At 37.2% G+C, this 17,664-nt stretch overlaps 1 long non-coding RNA gene across 2 annotated transcripts in view; it reads right to left on the bottom strand.

The window, feature by feature from the left end:
• The window catches only part of LOC123616473 (uncharacterized), a 93,910-nt gene that overhangs the window by 31,830 nt on the left and 44,416 nt on the right, over positions 1-17,664 (bottom strand). The window contains exon 6 of one of the 2 annotated variants that reach the window (XR_012499385.1): positions 7,914-8,142. This is a non-coding gene — a long non-coding RNA (uncharacterized LOC123616473). Of the gene's footprint in view, positions 1-5,461; positions 8,143-17,664 lie in introns of those variants that run through there. The other variant, XR_006724470.2, reaches the window with a different exon arrangement.

Raw genomic sequence — 17,664 nt, 5'->3', positions numbered from 1 at the left:
CCTTGCCAGTGCTGCTTGTCTGTTACGTCACCTTTCTGTGGGCCAAGGGTTTGTTTTCCCCACATAGCTTTCACGAAGCTGCTGACAGCCCTCCTGACTGAGAAACTGTAGAACAGCGATCTTCCAGTTCATTTGGTGGTACTGACAAAGAGAGCTGTTGATACCCTGATGCAAAGGCTTTCTATCAGGCATTACATAGTGTCTGTGTTCTCAGCATGTTGGGGGCGTGATAAGTCATAGCACATGCTTTCTGACATCTCGCTGCCTTTCACTGCTGTGTGGAGTTTCCCGCAGTTGAAATCAGGGTGACAGAAAGTAAAAAGCCAAGTGTGACATCATCAGCAACTGGTAGCAGTCACTGTATCATAAATAATATTTTGCAGACGTGCAAATAAAATGAAGTTGTGAAAAGTTCACCACAATCTCTTTGAAGCAAATTTGCAATCGACGGTTTCACTCATTTCCACACACCAATTTTAGCCAAGTCATGACAATACACAGAAATATCTGTGGTGTTTTACATTGAGAAGTCAAAGGACCAAGGTACTTGGTAAGTCTACTCAGTGAAAGAGCTGGGGATTTTTTTTTTAACAAAGTGAAAAAAAGTTTTGTTTGGTTTTGTTTTTTTAGAAATAGCTTCTCTCTTCAAAGTGGGATCACGTATCAGCGCCTGTAGGTCCCACAAAGCAATGGGTGGCACTGCACAGGAGGTGGCTCTGCTGTGGATGGAATGTCCCCTGATTATGATTACGCTTTGGTATTAATAAGGACGGCAGCTGCAGCAATCTGTTCAATTTTATGCAAATTAGCCCTGGCCCTCTGGCTTCTGGCTAGTGGCCAAGGCAGCCTTCGGCTGGGCAAAGTTTGGCTTTATGCTTTATTCTACTGCTGCAAAGGTTTATTTAATTATCTGTATTTATTTAAAGCAGAACAGTACAAAGCAATTCTGCTTCTTGGTCAACTTTGTGATGGCTGAATTGTGTCGGATTTCGCACCCATCCACAAGCTCGTTTGAATCACTGAATATGTGAATCACTGAATATGACCCTGAAAAGCAGGAAGGGTGGACTCTACTCCTTGCTTTCTGTAACAATCAAGGGCTCACAGTAGTTTCTCTTCGCTGTCCCACTGAAGATCTGTGAAATCAAATAATGCCGGTATCTTTTAACTGACATTGTAAATCTTTAGTAGCTGGGACTTAGTTGGGGAGACAATCTGAATCAGAGAACTTGATTTACATAATATTTTAAAGAAATGGGTGAAGGTGGTCCAAAAGTACAAACTTCTGGTAACAAAACAGAAAGTCCTAGGGATGTAATACACAGAATGGAGACTTTAGTTAATAATGCTGTAGTATGTATTTGAAAGGTATTAGAAGAATAAATCCTAAAAAGTCTAACCACGAGAAAAAATTTTGTAACTATGTGTGGTGATGGATGTTAACTGTACTTACTGTGCTGAACATTTCACAATGGATGCACATAATGAATCTTTATGTTACACACCTGAAACTAATATAATGTGATATGTTAGTCCTATCTCAATAAAAATATTGTGAAAGAAATGCTTATCTATTATTTCCAGTTATATATACTCAACAACCCAAAATAATCTAGCAAGATATGGTCAGCCACATGTTCCTGTGTGCCCATTTTCATGCATCCATATAATGATTTGTAATTATCATCTCAATTTTATATACCTGCTATATAAAATGTTAAAAATAATTTATTGTCCTCTTGTGTGAATGAATTAATCATTCTCTTTACAGACTTACTTACAATAAAATTAGTTGGTGGAGCAAACCAATTTCTTACTGAAGCAAACCTGAGCCCAGCTCATGACTTAATCCTCAAATACCAGAATTAATCAGGTTATAGCCAAATTTTAAAATGTAGTTACTGGCCGCCAAAATTCACCAATTATAATCCATCAATAACAAAATTCATCAATTTTGTATGCAGTGAAGGCCTATGAGACGTGGCTTGGCACTCATTCTGAATTTGCTTTACGTGTTTCATAATAATTTTATTTGTGATCCTTCTTGGTTTTCATAAATTTACAGTTTTCATAAAGACCATTAATGAAATATTTCATAGGGCATTTGGGGTAGGGGGCTCCTGCATCCTATTTGACCAGCTAAGTCATCTGCAGTCATACTAAAAGCCACAAAATATGCAGGAATAGCACCCACCATTTTCAGCTACTTGTACTAAGATTTCTGCATTAGATTGTTCCTCCTTCCTGTTAATCTAGGCTCTTATGGGCCTTCTTTTATTTTAAGCACAGATTCAGCTGACAGCCAGCACTTGTTCTGGTTTTGAATCAAACGCTGGCAGTGTTCCCAGAATATGAACCAGTTGTTTCTTCTACACACTCTCTCCTTGTCCCCCACCAACCCAACTGCTTTCAGAGCAACGTGCCGTAACCAAACTTACACCCGCTTTAATGAGAATTTAAAGTGCATGAATCAAAGCAGTGCTTCTCAGGCAGCCACCGACTCTCTCTGGGGCAAATTAAGACAGTTGATACGCAATGTAGTGAAAGAAAAGGCAGAAAAAAAAGTGTGCAGGAGACATCTCTTTCAAACTGAAGCGCAGAAAGGATGTATGTATAAACAAGTTTTCCCTGAATTATCCATTCCTCCCCCCTTTTTTTTAGCTATTAGAAATCTCATCTAAGAATTGCCCTAACTGTTCTCACTGGAACTGACAGCAACTACCCTTTCATTCTTCTGATAATAACCTACACCTTAATTTCAACTTCCCATCCCTTTTTTTTTTGCTACAATGGGTCTTTAGTAGAACAGTATTTCTGCTCTCATGGTGAAGGATACCATAATCCATGTCTATTATGCACCCTGTTCAATAAGAATACTTTCTAAAGTTCTGAGAGGATGTTTTCCTTTAAGGCATTCTTGGACAAGGATTTGGAGGACACTGTAATAGTGGGATCCTATAGAAATTTGAATTTATACCACAATGCTAAGAGATCAATCATTATTTTCAGTAAGAAGCTTTTATGCGTCTAATTCTTTTACATTATGAAACATCACCACTTAATTTAGCTTTTGAAAAATGCTGATTTTAGAATGTTCACATTTATAAAACAAAAAATGTAAGTAATATAAATATGTAATAAGAGAGGACTGATTAAACACATTATGGCACATTTAATATATGATCATATAGGCAAAACTAGAGACAAGGAAGGACTGTGATATTTGACAAGGTGAAGATGGAAGGTTCTATTAGTTTCTATTTTACACACACACACACAGATGATTGAAAGATTCACGTGCATGTATCAGGGCTGCATATTTAAACTCTGCTCCACAGATGGGAAATAAATATAACTTCTTTATTTTCTTCAAGTGATCTAATTTCCTCACTATTTCCCATGCTTCTGGGCTGAAAGAGATAGATAGATGGGGATAAATTGCTAATAACAATCAGGTTTTTCCAGTTTAAAAGTCAGTTCAAAAGATCCAGTACATTTGGGGAAAATGCTTTGTTAGTTTTTGGAATTTCTCTATTCTCCCTCAGATTCTCTCTAGATGACATATGGGTGGATGGAAAATTATATGACTTTCTGGTTGTTGAGGAGAAAGACTTCCTTTTTCCACAATGGCCTTTTATCTGTACTAACTTCTGCAGCTCATTTCTCCCTGCCCTTGCTCTGGTGCACATTAAGGAGACACTGGTCCCATCTGCTCTCTTAGTGTTCCATGCTATTACCAACCCCTCCTGCTCGTGGCCTTGACTACTCAAGTCTCGTTTCAAAGTCCCCAATCACATGGCCTCTTTGTCCATGTACCGTGCTTCTGCTGGTCCCCCAGCAAACCTTACAATGATATGTCCCTTCAAGGAATCTCACTGGGATTTCTGGACCACAGTTAGCCTTCCAAAGGCCACGGGGAGCCAGAAGTCCTCTGTCAGGCTCACTTCCCACTGTCCATGTTCTGCTCCTCATCATTCACCCTGCTGGTTGTGGTACCAAACTGGAGTTGGGCTTCTTCCAGCAGCTTGAATCATTTCCCATATTCGCCTAGGGAATCGACACTAGCTTCAGTGTTCTCAAGATCGCCCCACACCTATTCACATGGCTCAACAGCATCCACCTTCAAAATTAGTCCAAGGTGCAATGGGAATGGAATGCTAGCACCTGATTAATTCCTCCTGCCTCTTCATTTCTTCTTTCGGGACCACTCTAGGCCGGAAGGGGTGGGCTTTCAGTTCCTCCTCCTCTCTAAAAGGGGCATCTCCTCCTCCCTGGGGGCATTAGAGCTCACAGTTTGCTCTTAATGATGGGAAAACCATACTCCTATACAGGTAAGTGCTGCTTTTACTATCAATGTAGTAAGACAACTAGGAACTAGGGATTCCTAAAAACAGAAACACATCATTACATTAAACATTCATTAGCCCTAGAAGACTTAAATAAGCAATTCTCCAATGAAGACATACGAATGACCAACAGGCACATGAAAAAATGCTCAATATCGCTAATTATCAGAGAAATGCAAATCAAAACTACCATGAGGTATCACCACACACCAGTCTGAATGGCCATCATTCAAAAGTCCACAAATGATAAATGCTGGAGAGGCTGTGAAGAAAAGGGAACCCTCCTACACTGCTGGTGGGAATGTAGTTTGGTGCAGCCACTGTGGAAAACAGTATGTAGATTCCTCAAAAGACAAAACACAGACTTACCATATGACCCAGCAATCCCACTCCTGGGCATATATCCACAGGGAACCCTAATTCAAAAAGATACCTGCACCCCAATGTTCACAGCAGCACTATTTACAACAGCCAAGACATGGAAACAGACTAAATGTCCATCAACAGATGACTAGATAAAGAAGATGTGGTATATTTACACAATGGAATGCTACTCAGCCATAAAAATGACAACATAACACCATTTGCAGCAACATGGATGTCCCTGGAGAATGCCATTCTAAGTGAAGTAAGACAGAAAGAGAAAGAAAAATACCCTATGATATCACTCATACGTGGAATCTAAAAAAAAATGACAAATGAACTTATATATAAAACAGAAACAGACTCACAGACATAGAATACAGACTTTTCGTTGCCAGGGTGGAGGGGGTGGGAAAGAATAAACTGGGAGTTCAAGATTTGCAGATACTGAGTGGTATATATAAAATAGATAAACAAGTTTTTACTGTATAGCACAGGAAAATATATTTAATATATTGTAGTAGCTCACGGTGAGAAAGAATATGAAAATGAATATATGTACATTCATGTATGACTGAAGAATTGTGCTGTACACCAGAAATTAACAAAATATTATAAACTAACTATAACTCAATTAAAAAAAATTCATCAGCCTTGTTATAAAGAGGCATATTTACATGCACATTTATACATAGGAGTAGAGACATATATATGTGCATAAGTAGCATGTTGTATATTATGAAATGAACATTATAAAATATTTATACTTTTATATTTATACATAATTTATATTTTATAACATACCAAAATGTTATCATTATTCAATCTGAGCAATAAGATTATAAGTTATTTCTATTTTCTTCCTCATGTTTTAAATATATAAATTTTCTAAAATTAGTGCATATTATTTTATAATAGAAATAATTTATCAAACAAGAAAATGCCTTATTGCAAAACATTTATACACCAGGCTAAGAATTTGGTCTCTTTTAAGTAGCATTTTCCATAATATTTAAAATCTTTCTAGTCGGAGCAATAGCAAAATCACTTAAAAATACAATTTAAAATGTCCAAGGATTTAAATGTTTAAGTAATTCCTCAGGATATATATGCTGAGTTGGTCATGATATTTTACATTTTGCATTTTACACTTAGCAGAGGTAGCCCTTGTTTCCCATTTGAAGATGGAAGCTCTGGGTAGTTACCTACAGACGATGCTGGACCATTCCTCTCTCCATCCTCCTGGCAGCGGCCATCTAAGGGTATCACTAGTCAAGTGGGTTTAGCCTTTCTGGGCAATCATCAAGAATGTTAAGTGGTGTCTACCAAGGCTGATCTGCATGTGGACTTCTGGATGTGTTCAGCTTCTCCCATCTGAAAATCACAACTCATCTTGTCATCTTCCTCCCCTAGACACACACACACACACTCACACACACACACACACACACTCACGCTTAATTGGATCAAGACCTCCAAGTACTCCAGTCTTGAAACCAAGTAGCCCCAATGTAAAGGTTTTCTTTCCTGTTTGCTCCTTTTGGATTGATAGCTTAGTTCTGTAAATGAATTTGCAGAGTCCCCAAACTTGTGCTATGTATAAACTGTAAGTTGAAAACAATTTTTAACAGATCTCTCAAAATTTGAAACTAAGAAAATCTAATGTGTACATTAAAATGTGTTTGGCTTCTTATCTTTAATCATTATTTTAACAGCGCTGAAGCTAATTCTAAACTTAAGAGGTAAATCTCATGAAAGATCTCTGAAAGAGCTGAAAGATGTGTTTTGGATACTAAATAACAGTACTAAAGTGTGCTGGAAATAAAGAATATTTTCATCCTCATCTCAGTAAACATTAAAATACATAGTGTTCTGCCCCTCTAGACATCAAGTAGACTATTACACTATTCCATTTTGATTAAAAATTCTAGTTTTTGAAAACCCAAGATTATTTCCAGCAATTATTTGAAAATTCACTTTCTAGAGTATCTGCAGAACATCTTATATTTCACAGAGACCCATTTCTGGGAGATAGCATGGAGAGAGGGGAGTAGAAATGAGTGCAGTTTGTGGAAAAGCAAAGCTTGATCTTAAAAGTTATGTCTTTTTCTTTAATGCACAACAACAGCTATCTGGCATTTTAAGCACTGTGTTAAGTGGAAGGAAATTAAGCTGAATCCAGTATTTGCACTATTATTTGAACAAGGTTTTTTTGTGCTTCGGTATACAATCTCGAAAATAAGTCTATCATTCCTGGGTGGTCACTGCAGAGACAGCTTCACGTATACAAAATATAAAAAGCATGCATGAAATATGCCAGTATATTAAATTAACATCTTGCAAACGCCCCTCTCCAAAATCCAGATGCTTATATTGCTTTTGACAGACTGTAGGCGGTAAAGTTTTAACTTTAAAGAAGGGGCTTTCTGTTTCTGTTTTCAAGTTAAAAATAATGAAAGGAAAACACACTGAAATTCCCACATTATTAAATAAAACATCTAAGTGGCCAGGGGCCAATCATTGTCACGCCATGAACAAATGCCTTACGGTAATATGTTCCATAACTGTTTGCTAAAAACTACCAATTTTAACACATTTGCACATGATTAGACACCATAAAAAGTTGCTTATTGAAGCCAGTGTCATAACACTGTTACTCATGCCCAAGGGGAGAGCAGCTTCAATGCAAACCTGAATAAGAAAGGTGGTGTGAAATAAGTTCCACGTTGTGAAAACAGATCCTAAGCAGATCTGCCAAATAGCTGACTCCATTCAATGGTCAGAAGTTCAAAACATCATCACGAGTCTGTGCAGGGCTAAGAAAATGTTAACTGAAGAATTTTTGAAGCAATTAAATTATGCAAAGATAGATGCTTAACATTAAATTTTTGCAAAATCTTTTTGACTCCAGTCATTCATTCAGAAAATAAATGCTTAATGTAAGGAGGGATTTGGGGCTGGCTTTCTTCAGGTGAGCTCTTGCAAAAAATTTTTTAAAAAGCAAAAGAAATCTTCTATTATATCTAACTACTAGGATGCTAAGGGAAAAAAAACAATGCAGGAAGAATTTTTCAAGTTTTAATACCATCGGAAGTTATGACTTCATAAAAACAAAACAATAATAGAAAAGTGAAAAATGAATCCAGCTACCTTTGGTGTTCCTTGGCGTCCTCTGACTCTCAACTGCATGACTGCAATCCCTACCTTCGTCATCACGTGATGTTCTCCTGTGTGTCTTTGTCTTTGTATGGCTGTCTTCTTACAGGGACACCAGTCAGATTGGGTTAGGCGTTTATGCTACTCCAGCATGACATCATCTTGACTAATTACATCTGCAACAATCTTGTTTCCAAACAAGGTCAAACTCTGAGATACCTGGATTTAGGACTTCAACCATCTTTTTAGGGGCACATGACTCAACCCATAAGAGTATCTGTGGAGTTAAAGACACAATTAATGACAGATAAGAAAGTGACAATAATTTCTTTATAAAGGAGAAAAATACTAATCAATTTAGAACTTGTGTTAATTTATAGAGTGTTGTCATTAAAAAAAAAGTGTTGAGCATATATTTTTAAACTAAGGAAAAAGTATTTTTAGGTCTGGGTGGTAGATCTTTAAAAGCTTTATTATTGAATTTTGATACCTGAGAAGAATTTCTAAACACCGTTGATCTGTTGAGTTTCTCTAATAGACAATTTCTAGATGAATTAAATTTCCTAGATTTCTCAAAGATGCATGCCTCACAAAACTGGGCCCGTACAGGTTGTACAGTTAAAAATAGTGTTAATTTTAAGGTACAGTCTTGGTTCTTTCACTCACGAAGTAAATCACATCCCTGCCACTTTCGTTTCTACACTTGTAAAATAGAGACTCTAAAGTTGACTCCATTCGGTTATTTTAAGACTGAAGATAACGTATAGAAAAATACTGTAAATAGTAAGACTGAATCCCATAAATTATTATTAGTACCCTGCAGTTCATTTACCCCAGTATCCCCAAGTAATGTCCTACTAGGCACACAAGGAGGACGATCCAGAGGACTGCATATGGTATCCCCAGCCTTCACCTCGTGGTATTCTTACTCCTCTCAAATACTATTCCAGTGGTTTCAGCATCTGGAATTTTATCTGGAAAGAGTGAATGTCCTCTTTATTCCTTTCTTTTTACAGTACAAACATCATATGTTTAAAGGTGGACTTTTTAGGAAAAAAATAGATTAAGAGTTATTGTAAAACATGTATCAGAAAGCCCCCATTGGCCACTGGGGTAACTTCTTATTTTTGGATTTTATCCCTTTCAGAACTTTGAGCTTCTAAGCACTATATCAAGTCTTCTCGTGCTTCTGCTTGACAGGAACTGGGAGAGGAGGAGCCAGGGTGGGTCCACAAAGAGGCCAAGTGTGGTGCTTGAGCCAGTGCCATTTTGTTTTGAATTAAACAATTTTAAAATCAGGTATGGTTTAATCCCAACAGAATATACTGACGTTCTGTGTTTATTTCATGGAGTTCTGATAAATGTGAGCACTCATAAGTTCTCTATCCCTATTAAGATAAGTAAAATTTTTATCACTCTAGGTGGTACCCTGTGGAGCTTTCCAGTTAATTCTCACACACTTCAACTGGATCTCACTCCTCTGATTTCCATCATCATAGCTTAGTCTTGCCTCTTCTAGAATTCTATCTGATGGAATTATACACATAATTTTGATGTCTGGCTTCTTTTGCTTGTGAACATGTGAGATTCATTATATTAGTGAATGTATCAATAGTCTGATTCTTTTTATTGCTGAGTATATTGCATTACATGGATATAGCACAGCTGGTTAATCCATTTCCTTGTTTATGGGTATTTGAGTACAAATTGAGACTCTGGTTTAATAATCTTTTCTCTCTTTGTGCTTCAGTTTGTATGCTTTGTGTTAATCTGTGTTCAGGTTTATTGATCCTTTCTTCTGTTCTTTTCAATGTCCTGATTTTTTACTTCATATTGTCTTTGTATTGTATTTTTCAGATGAGTAATTCATTTGTTTCTTTTTTATAGCTTCCAAATGTATCCTGATTTTTTACTTCATATTGTCTTTGTATTGTATTTTTCAGATGAGTAATTCATTTGTTTCTTTTTTATAGCTTCCAAATGTATCCTGACAATTTTACTTATCTTTTACTCTGGGTTTTATAAAATTTTTATCAAAAATAGTTTAAAATCTTCAGCTGTCAGCTCCAACATTCAGGATGTTTGTAGGCCTGTTTCTGTTGACCGACATTTTTTTCTTGACTATGGTTCACATATTTCTGTTTCGTTGCGTATTATTATGATGTAATTATGCTATGATATCTACTTATCTTGTGTGAAACTCACAGAATTCAAGCTATGCTAAGTAGCTCAAAATGGAGTTAAAGTGGCCAAAGTGAACTCCCATATTAGTTGTTTTGAAATGTACAGTTTAAGACTGTGAGTGACTTAAAGTGATAAATTAAGAGTGTTACTTTAGGTAAGGAATTTGTTTGGCAATATCTGTGAAAATACTTCACTGGAACAGAAGGAGTAACAATAGAGGCAAGACCCCCTGGAACATAACCATCACACCCTACTGGCAGATCCCTTAAAATGAAACCACTGAGCCAAGCAACTTGAAGGCTCTTTGCTGGAAGGCTCCCCTCCACGATGCTGAGAGCTGTTTCAGACACTGCCCGAGGCTCTGCCAGAACAGAACGTGGCTTCCTATTCATGCGTTCGCAAGACCAATTGCCAGCCTGGAGACCACTGCTCATGCTGAGATGCCTCCTTCCCGGATTCTTCTTGGAGTGGTCCATCACCCTCGTCTCTTCTCTGCCTACTTCGACTAACCTGTGTTGCATGCTAATTGTGTGCAATAAACTAATTGATTTGTGAATTGACAATTGGATATGTTTCCTATACCTCCAATCTCACCATTCTTACCTGACCTTACTGCTGGTTGAAAAGAAGAACGGGATACGTATTAAATATAATACTGCTAGGCACTAAGCTAGTATCATATGTTTTAATTTTTAGCTCTCAGAGTTCTTGTGAAAGAGATATAAATATACACACTCTTTCCACAATGTAGAAGCAAATTCAGGACATATGTGGTAGGAGATTGGCAGTTCCCACTTCTGTCTTCTGCCCATCAATTACATTACTAGGATGGGCTACACAAAAGACCTCTTTCTTGCCCTGATGCATGTTGGTGCCACATGTCTTCCTGGTCTTCAAGGGTAGAATCCATCTCACGCTCTCAAGTCACTAAATTTGCTCCTATTGTTTATCAGGATAGGAAGGAGTAAAAATTTGACACTACCTTTGGAAATTGTATCGACCATGTTATACATCAATGAAAAACTTTACAAATTAGAAATTATTTAATAGCAAAAATAATTTTCAAACAATTAACCATATCAGAGATGATCACAGATGCAGACAATATCTCAATAAAATACACAGTTGGGATTGTGTAGCAGAGCTATCTATAAGAGTGAAAACGGTCAGCTCAAATGTTGATGAAATTGTGAAGTTAGTTTGTCCTCCAACCCTCTTAAAAATTCTTTTCATGAGTTTCCCAATATCTCCTTGAAGCTACTCAATTTTATAAAACCCAAGTCAACTCAATTTAACAGAACTTTATTGTGTACTTAGTACAGCAGCTGGTGTGACATATTTTGGAGCACAAAAAAGGGGACACATATTTCCTCCCTTAAGTTGCTTGCACCAATGCAAACCTTTAACGCAGGAGCAGCAATTTTAGATGTCTGGAAGGCTAGGCAAGTGACATGAAGCAGGTGGTGGTGGACTGGTTGGGAGTGTAGTAAATTGGAGAGCAGAGGCAACCACCTACTGGGGCAAACAGCCAGCTGCTCATCTCCAGCTCATTACTGCCACACAGAAACAAGGCTCAGATCTTGCGGTTCTTTTTTTCTCAAGAGCATTTTTATGTGAAATTTGAGTTTTAGTCATTGACAACAATTCTTTTTAATTAGATACTAAAAAAAGTATTGCAAGTTGAGTGTGACATACAGGCTGAAAATTTTAAAACCACAACTTTGAAGTGTATGCCTGGACTAGTCAGCTCATTCCATGAGAATAATTAATCAATCCTTTTTCAAGCACTGCCATTCCACTGAAAACTATCCATGAGATCTGGGTTACCAGATCTGCTATAGATTGAACATCTCTTTCCAAAATCCATCTATTGAAGCCCTAATGCCCAACACTATGGTCTTTGGAGGTAGGGCTGGGGGAAGTAATTAGTTCATGAGGGAAGAGTCCTCCTGAATGAAATTGGCGTCCTTATGAAAGGGACACAAGAGAGGTGATCCCTCAGCTACAGTGAGAATGTAGGCTACATTGAGAATACGGCCATCTGAAAGCCAAGAAGAGTTTTCACCAGGAGTGGTGCCAAAAGCTTGGATTTCTAGGTTCCAGAAGAGTGGGAGATAAACTTCTGTTGTTTAAGTCACTCAGCCTATGTATTTTGTTGTCAGCCCAAGCTAAGAGTCAAAATAAAATAACATTTTTTTTTTCTACTTTCAACTTCCTTTTTACTCAGCAGCATTTGCCAAATGTGACCATTCCTTCCTTGTGGTGCCATATTTTCTTACCTTCCCTCCCAATACACTGGTGACCTCTTTCCGGTTTCCTATGTGGCTCCATCATTCTAAATGATATTCAGATGTGGGTGCTACTCACCTTTGTATCTCCAATCTAGATTGTTCTTCTGTGCCTCACAACCATATAAACCACTTGTATGTCCAACAGGTACCTTGTCCAGAGATCTACTCTTAATTTTCCTTTTACCTTATTTTCCTGGAGTCAGCTTCATTACAACAAACAGTATCAGTTGCTTAATCCACTCACTTCCTCAAGGTATAAATCTGAGATTCATCCTTGATATCTTCCCCTCAAATATGTCTGTTTCTCTCTATATTTACTGTGGCCACACTAGCCCAGTCTACCAGCATCTTTTATCTTGATCACTAAAAAAAAAAAAAATCTCAAAGTTCTTCCTTGAATGAATCTTTGCTTAATCTCATAGAGCGAACAAAGACCTTTTAAAACTGTAAGTCTTATCATGTACTTCTCTATTTTAAAAACTTTAGTGGCTTTCTAGGATCCTTCGGTAAAATTCAAAATTCTTACAACGGGCTGCTGGTTCCGGGTGGTCTACCCTTGCTGCCTCTAGTACCACATATTGTCTTGCTCAGTGCCCACCACCCACGATTATTTCCTCCAGCAAACCAAATTTCTCCCCATGTCTGAAATATAAACATGTACACTAAAAAATTTAGAAAGAATTTCTCTGTCTAGCTTCTATAGGATTTATAAGGTATCTCAGCCCTTCAACTAAGTTCTCCTAGCCTATGACAAGGTCAGAAGTCCAGTGAAATGTTGATAAACCCCTGCATATATTATCACCTTATACATCATGTAGAACATTCCTGAGAAACTGAGTAAACTGCAGGCAGGGTTTTTCATGCATGTGAATGACCTTTCTGATACCAATTTTTCTTATTTTATTCTGATACAAACTCTTATCCTATTAATTGTTTTATTTTTTTTTAAAAAAAGATCATTTCCTCACACAGAATCTACATAAATTCTTGCATTGTATATTCCACTTAGAAGATCACATTATCTCAAACTGGATCTAGAAGCACCAAAGAAAATCTAAATATATTCTCTTTTTTCTAGAAATATTTATTGAGCTCTTACCCTATGAGAGACATTGTACTATGCTACTGGGATATACTAATAAGAAAAAAAAATGGAAACTCTTCATGGAGCTTCTGGAACAACTGGGGAGACAGCTAGAAATCAAATAATCATACAAATAATAGATATTATAAACTGAGATAAGCAATACGAAGAAAAGGGTCAACGTGCAATGAAAGAGTATGAAAAGAAATTGGCTTAGTTTAGGGGGCTTAGGAAAGCCTTCCTTGGAAGTAACATCTGAGCCAAGATATGAAAGGTGAGTAGGGATTAACCAGATGCAAGGGAGTTTAGGAAGTCAGGAAGAAGGAGAGCTTTCCAGGGGTGGAAATAGCATGTGCAAAGGCCTTGAATCCAAAGACTTTGATATATGCAAGAAGCTGAATGAAGACCAGTGAGACACAGCCACCAAAAGCAAAAGAAGATTTGGTGAAAGATGGTATTGGAGGAATAGGTGGGGGGCAGATCACCCATGTGTCGTTCTGAAGTTCAAAAGAGAGCTACTTAAAAATTCTAAACATTTTGTTTTACAATTTTTCCTTCATTGCTCATCAAAATTTTATAGAGAGAAAGGAAGGCATAAATAGAAATGTCTATGGGCTCTGCCCATTAAGTAATTTATATTAAAAAATCTTACACATATTAAATTTGGAAAAGTCTAAAGACTGAGAAACACAGATTTTTAAAAGGCAATATTTTGCCTGCATGCTCTTTTTTTTTTTAATCCTAGTGAGTGGATGTGGGCTGATTCCAAGGTGAATTCTCAAGCCAGTACTAGCCTGGACCAGCTGTCAAGTCACAAGCAAATGCAACCTGTTGTCATTATGTTACATGTTTCACCTAGAAATCATTGAGGAGGAGTAAATGTGCTGCCAGACCACACTTACTGCCTTCCTAATGTGCGGGGAGAGCACACAACTCAGCCCTGCTGAGGTCCCTGCTTGGCACCATCACGAAGGGCTGCTCAAACCTAGACAAGTACAAAAAATGAACATGTGGAGGAAAACCAGAAGGTGCGAGAGAACTGATCATTATGAGAGCTACTCAGTCTGCTCTTTTAATAATATAGAAGAGGTTAAGTGAGCTCCTTAACCAGAGTGCTTAAACACTGTGTCTGAACCTAGGGCCTCACCACTGATACAAATTTTGATAAAGCAACTTGACTTTGGGAATTTAATCTGTATCAGTTAACAACAACAACAACAAAATACATTGTTGTTATAAACATTCTTCCTACATATATACATATACACGTACATATGCATTTATATATACGGATTTATATACAAGAATGCTTATAGCAACATTGTAAGGACAAAAACTTGGCAACATCAGTAAAAGAATGGTTGCATGAATTACGACAGAGCCAAGCCCTGAAGTATTTACAATAATGAAGCATGCCTGTGTGTTTACCTGGAGAGATGTCCATAAAATAATGTAAATTAAGTGAAAAGGAAATTGGTGTATGTAACACAACCTCATTTTGGTAAATAAACAAAATATGGATACACACACACACACACACATATACACAGAAATATTTAGTATAAATAGAGAATGTGTTCAAGGATAACTGTTTTATTCAATGAGTTGGGCTTAGTAAGATTCAATCACAAAAAAAATTATTTCTTAGTACTCCTTGTCGAACTCACTGTGTTGACACTTTCTTTCCCAGACCTGTATGGAATTTCTAGTAGGTCCCATAGGTTTTACAGTCCCTCTAAGATAATTTTTAGAAGTCCTCTGACAATAGATTATGCCTATAAAGTCCATAGGGAAAACAAAACAAAAACAAAAAGGCAACTAAAAAAATGGGCAAAGTTCTTTCTAAACATACACTCTACAAAAGAGAATACCAACATGCTCAATAAATGTATCTAGTAAAGTGGAACATATCTGCATCCTGTCACTCAGCTATTCTTAGGTTTATACCCATCAGAAATGTGTAAGCATGTTCACCTAAGGATATATGCTTAAATGTTCAGAGCAGCACTCTCTGCATCAGTGAAAAGCTGGAAACTATCCAAATTCCCATCAACAGTAGAATAGATTAAAAAAAAAAAGTTAGCTGGAACATAGTTTATGAACAGACAACTTTTGTAGGCAAGCCAGAAAGACTTGTCTTCCTCAAACCAGCATTGCATTTATCTACTTTTCTATCTCCATGACGTTTTTGTCATGCTGTCCTACCTCCTGCATCCCCCACTGTTCCTCCACCCAGAGGAACAGCTACGCAAACTTTAAAGCTAACTAAAATGTTATTCATCCCACTAAATATTTTCTGATGCAGCAAAAATCTTCTCATTATCCAAATTCCCATTTTATGTGTCCACTCATGCTTCCTGCTGATGACATAAGAAAGCAGAAGCAAGCCATCCTCAAACGTTCTGATGGGGATTCCACCACAAAAATACAGTGCTGGTAGACAGGACAGCCTTGAAGAGCAGAGGTGAACTACTTCCCCCTAGACTGAAATGAGAGAAACAGTCTTTTTTCTTGCTTGTGCCATTGGTAAATGTGGTCTCTGATACAGCATGTGAACAAAGAACCTAGCAGGGACAGTATTCTCATATCAACCCGATCCACCAGGATGCTGAGTCAAGAGGGTTTAATCTTCCCTTGTCATTGCTCACAATGTCCAGCTTTAAATGTCCGATGGCATTACCCTCAGGTTGTCACAAACACTCTCACTTCAATAATTAGTTTCTCTAGTTCTTTGGGTCTTCCTAAGGAAGAGCCCATCCTTAGGCTTAAGTTGTTTCAGATGGGAAGCCCCCACACACCCTGCTCAGCTCTAAGACATTTCTTCTGAAAAGTCTGTACTGAAAATTAGTCTTACTTTGATACTGGATATCTATTTTATTGGCACATCAGTCCAAACTAAGAGAGGAACAGTTCTGTTCTATTTGAATATTCTGTGTTACAGCTTTCAAATGTATGAAGACTTTGGTGGAAGTATTTCATTGGCCATTACATCCAATCCCAGACCTTCATGAAGTACCTTCTGTGTGCTAAGAACTGTAGGCAGTAACAAAAATATCAACATGGTTAAAAACAGAGTCCTACCCCATTGTTATTTTTATGATTAAGGCAAAACAAGTATTAGAATAATAAGCTAACTCTGAAATACTGTTTTCACAATATTTAATATTAACTTTAGAAATTTTAACACTATTTAACAATAACGTCTATCAAGAAAAAAGAGCAAAGAAGTACTAGCATAGTTTTGTTTGTATTTTTTTCTGTTTCATTTGATATCTGCATTCAGGCCCAATTCTCATTTTCTTGAGTTAATGACCAAAGAAAATAAGCTTCCTTTATAAACCCTCTATTTATGAAACTTTCTTTTACTTTTCTATGAGCTTGGACTCAATGTTGTTTTTTCTTTTTCTTTGTTTGTTTTGGGGGGGTTATTAGGTTCATTTATTTATTTATTATTATTACTAATGGAGGTACTGGGGATTGAACCAGGACCGAACCCAGGACCTCCTACATGCCTAGCATGTGCTCTGCCACTGAGCTATACTCACTTCCCACCCACCACATTGTTTTAAACACGTGAAAAGACTAGTTGGCATTTTTTCAACATGCTTCAGAGGTTTGAAAGATCTAGTTTAATAAGAGACATTATCAGAAGCCTGAAGGATTTTCTGACCCACAACATATTTCTGGAAGACAGTGTAGAGTCATGTAAAAAGAATTAGGGGTATTTAGGTTACAGCAAAATTAACAAATTCTTTTAGTTCTATGACTTTGGCTAGTTTTCTAAACTTCCAGAACTACAGTTTGCTCATCCTTATAAAGATGATAATGCAGTCTACTTTATGATGTTGTCTAGTGGATTCAGAGATAAAGTATACACTGTGCTTAGCATCAAATACTGTTAGTTTCCTTTCTTATCCACTTATCTGACAGTGTTAATATTAAGACTCATTCTTTTCTAAACATTTAACACTTTTCTACTTGGAAAACACTTTGAGTCTTAAAAGTTACTTTGTTATTGGAATTACATATTAAAATACTAAAACAGTTTCACAAGCACTGGGCTATTAAGGCCTGGTCGGCCTGAGTCGGTGGCAGAAGGGTACAAAGGGAACAGGCCTCATGTTCTGCGTTTGTGAATTTCCTGTGAATAATAACTGCTTCACTGGGGGTTGGTCATTTTATCAGGATCGGTACTATATAAGAAAAAATAAATGCACATCTTAGATTGGAAAAAGACTCT

Source organism: Camelus bactrianus, chromosome 2 (assembly GCF_048773025.1).
Source record: "Camelus bactrianus isolate YW-2024 breed Bactrian camel chromosome 2, ASM4877302v1, whole genome shotgun sequence".
Classification (NCBI taxonomy): domain Eukaryota; kingdom Metazoa; phylum Chordata; class Mammalia; order Artiodactyla; family Camelidae; genus Camelus; species Camelus bactrianus.
Note: the sequence above shows the minus strand (reverse complement) of the source record. Positions and strands in the feature narration are given on the sequence as shown.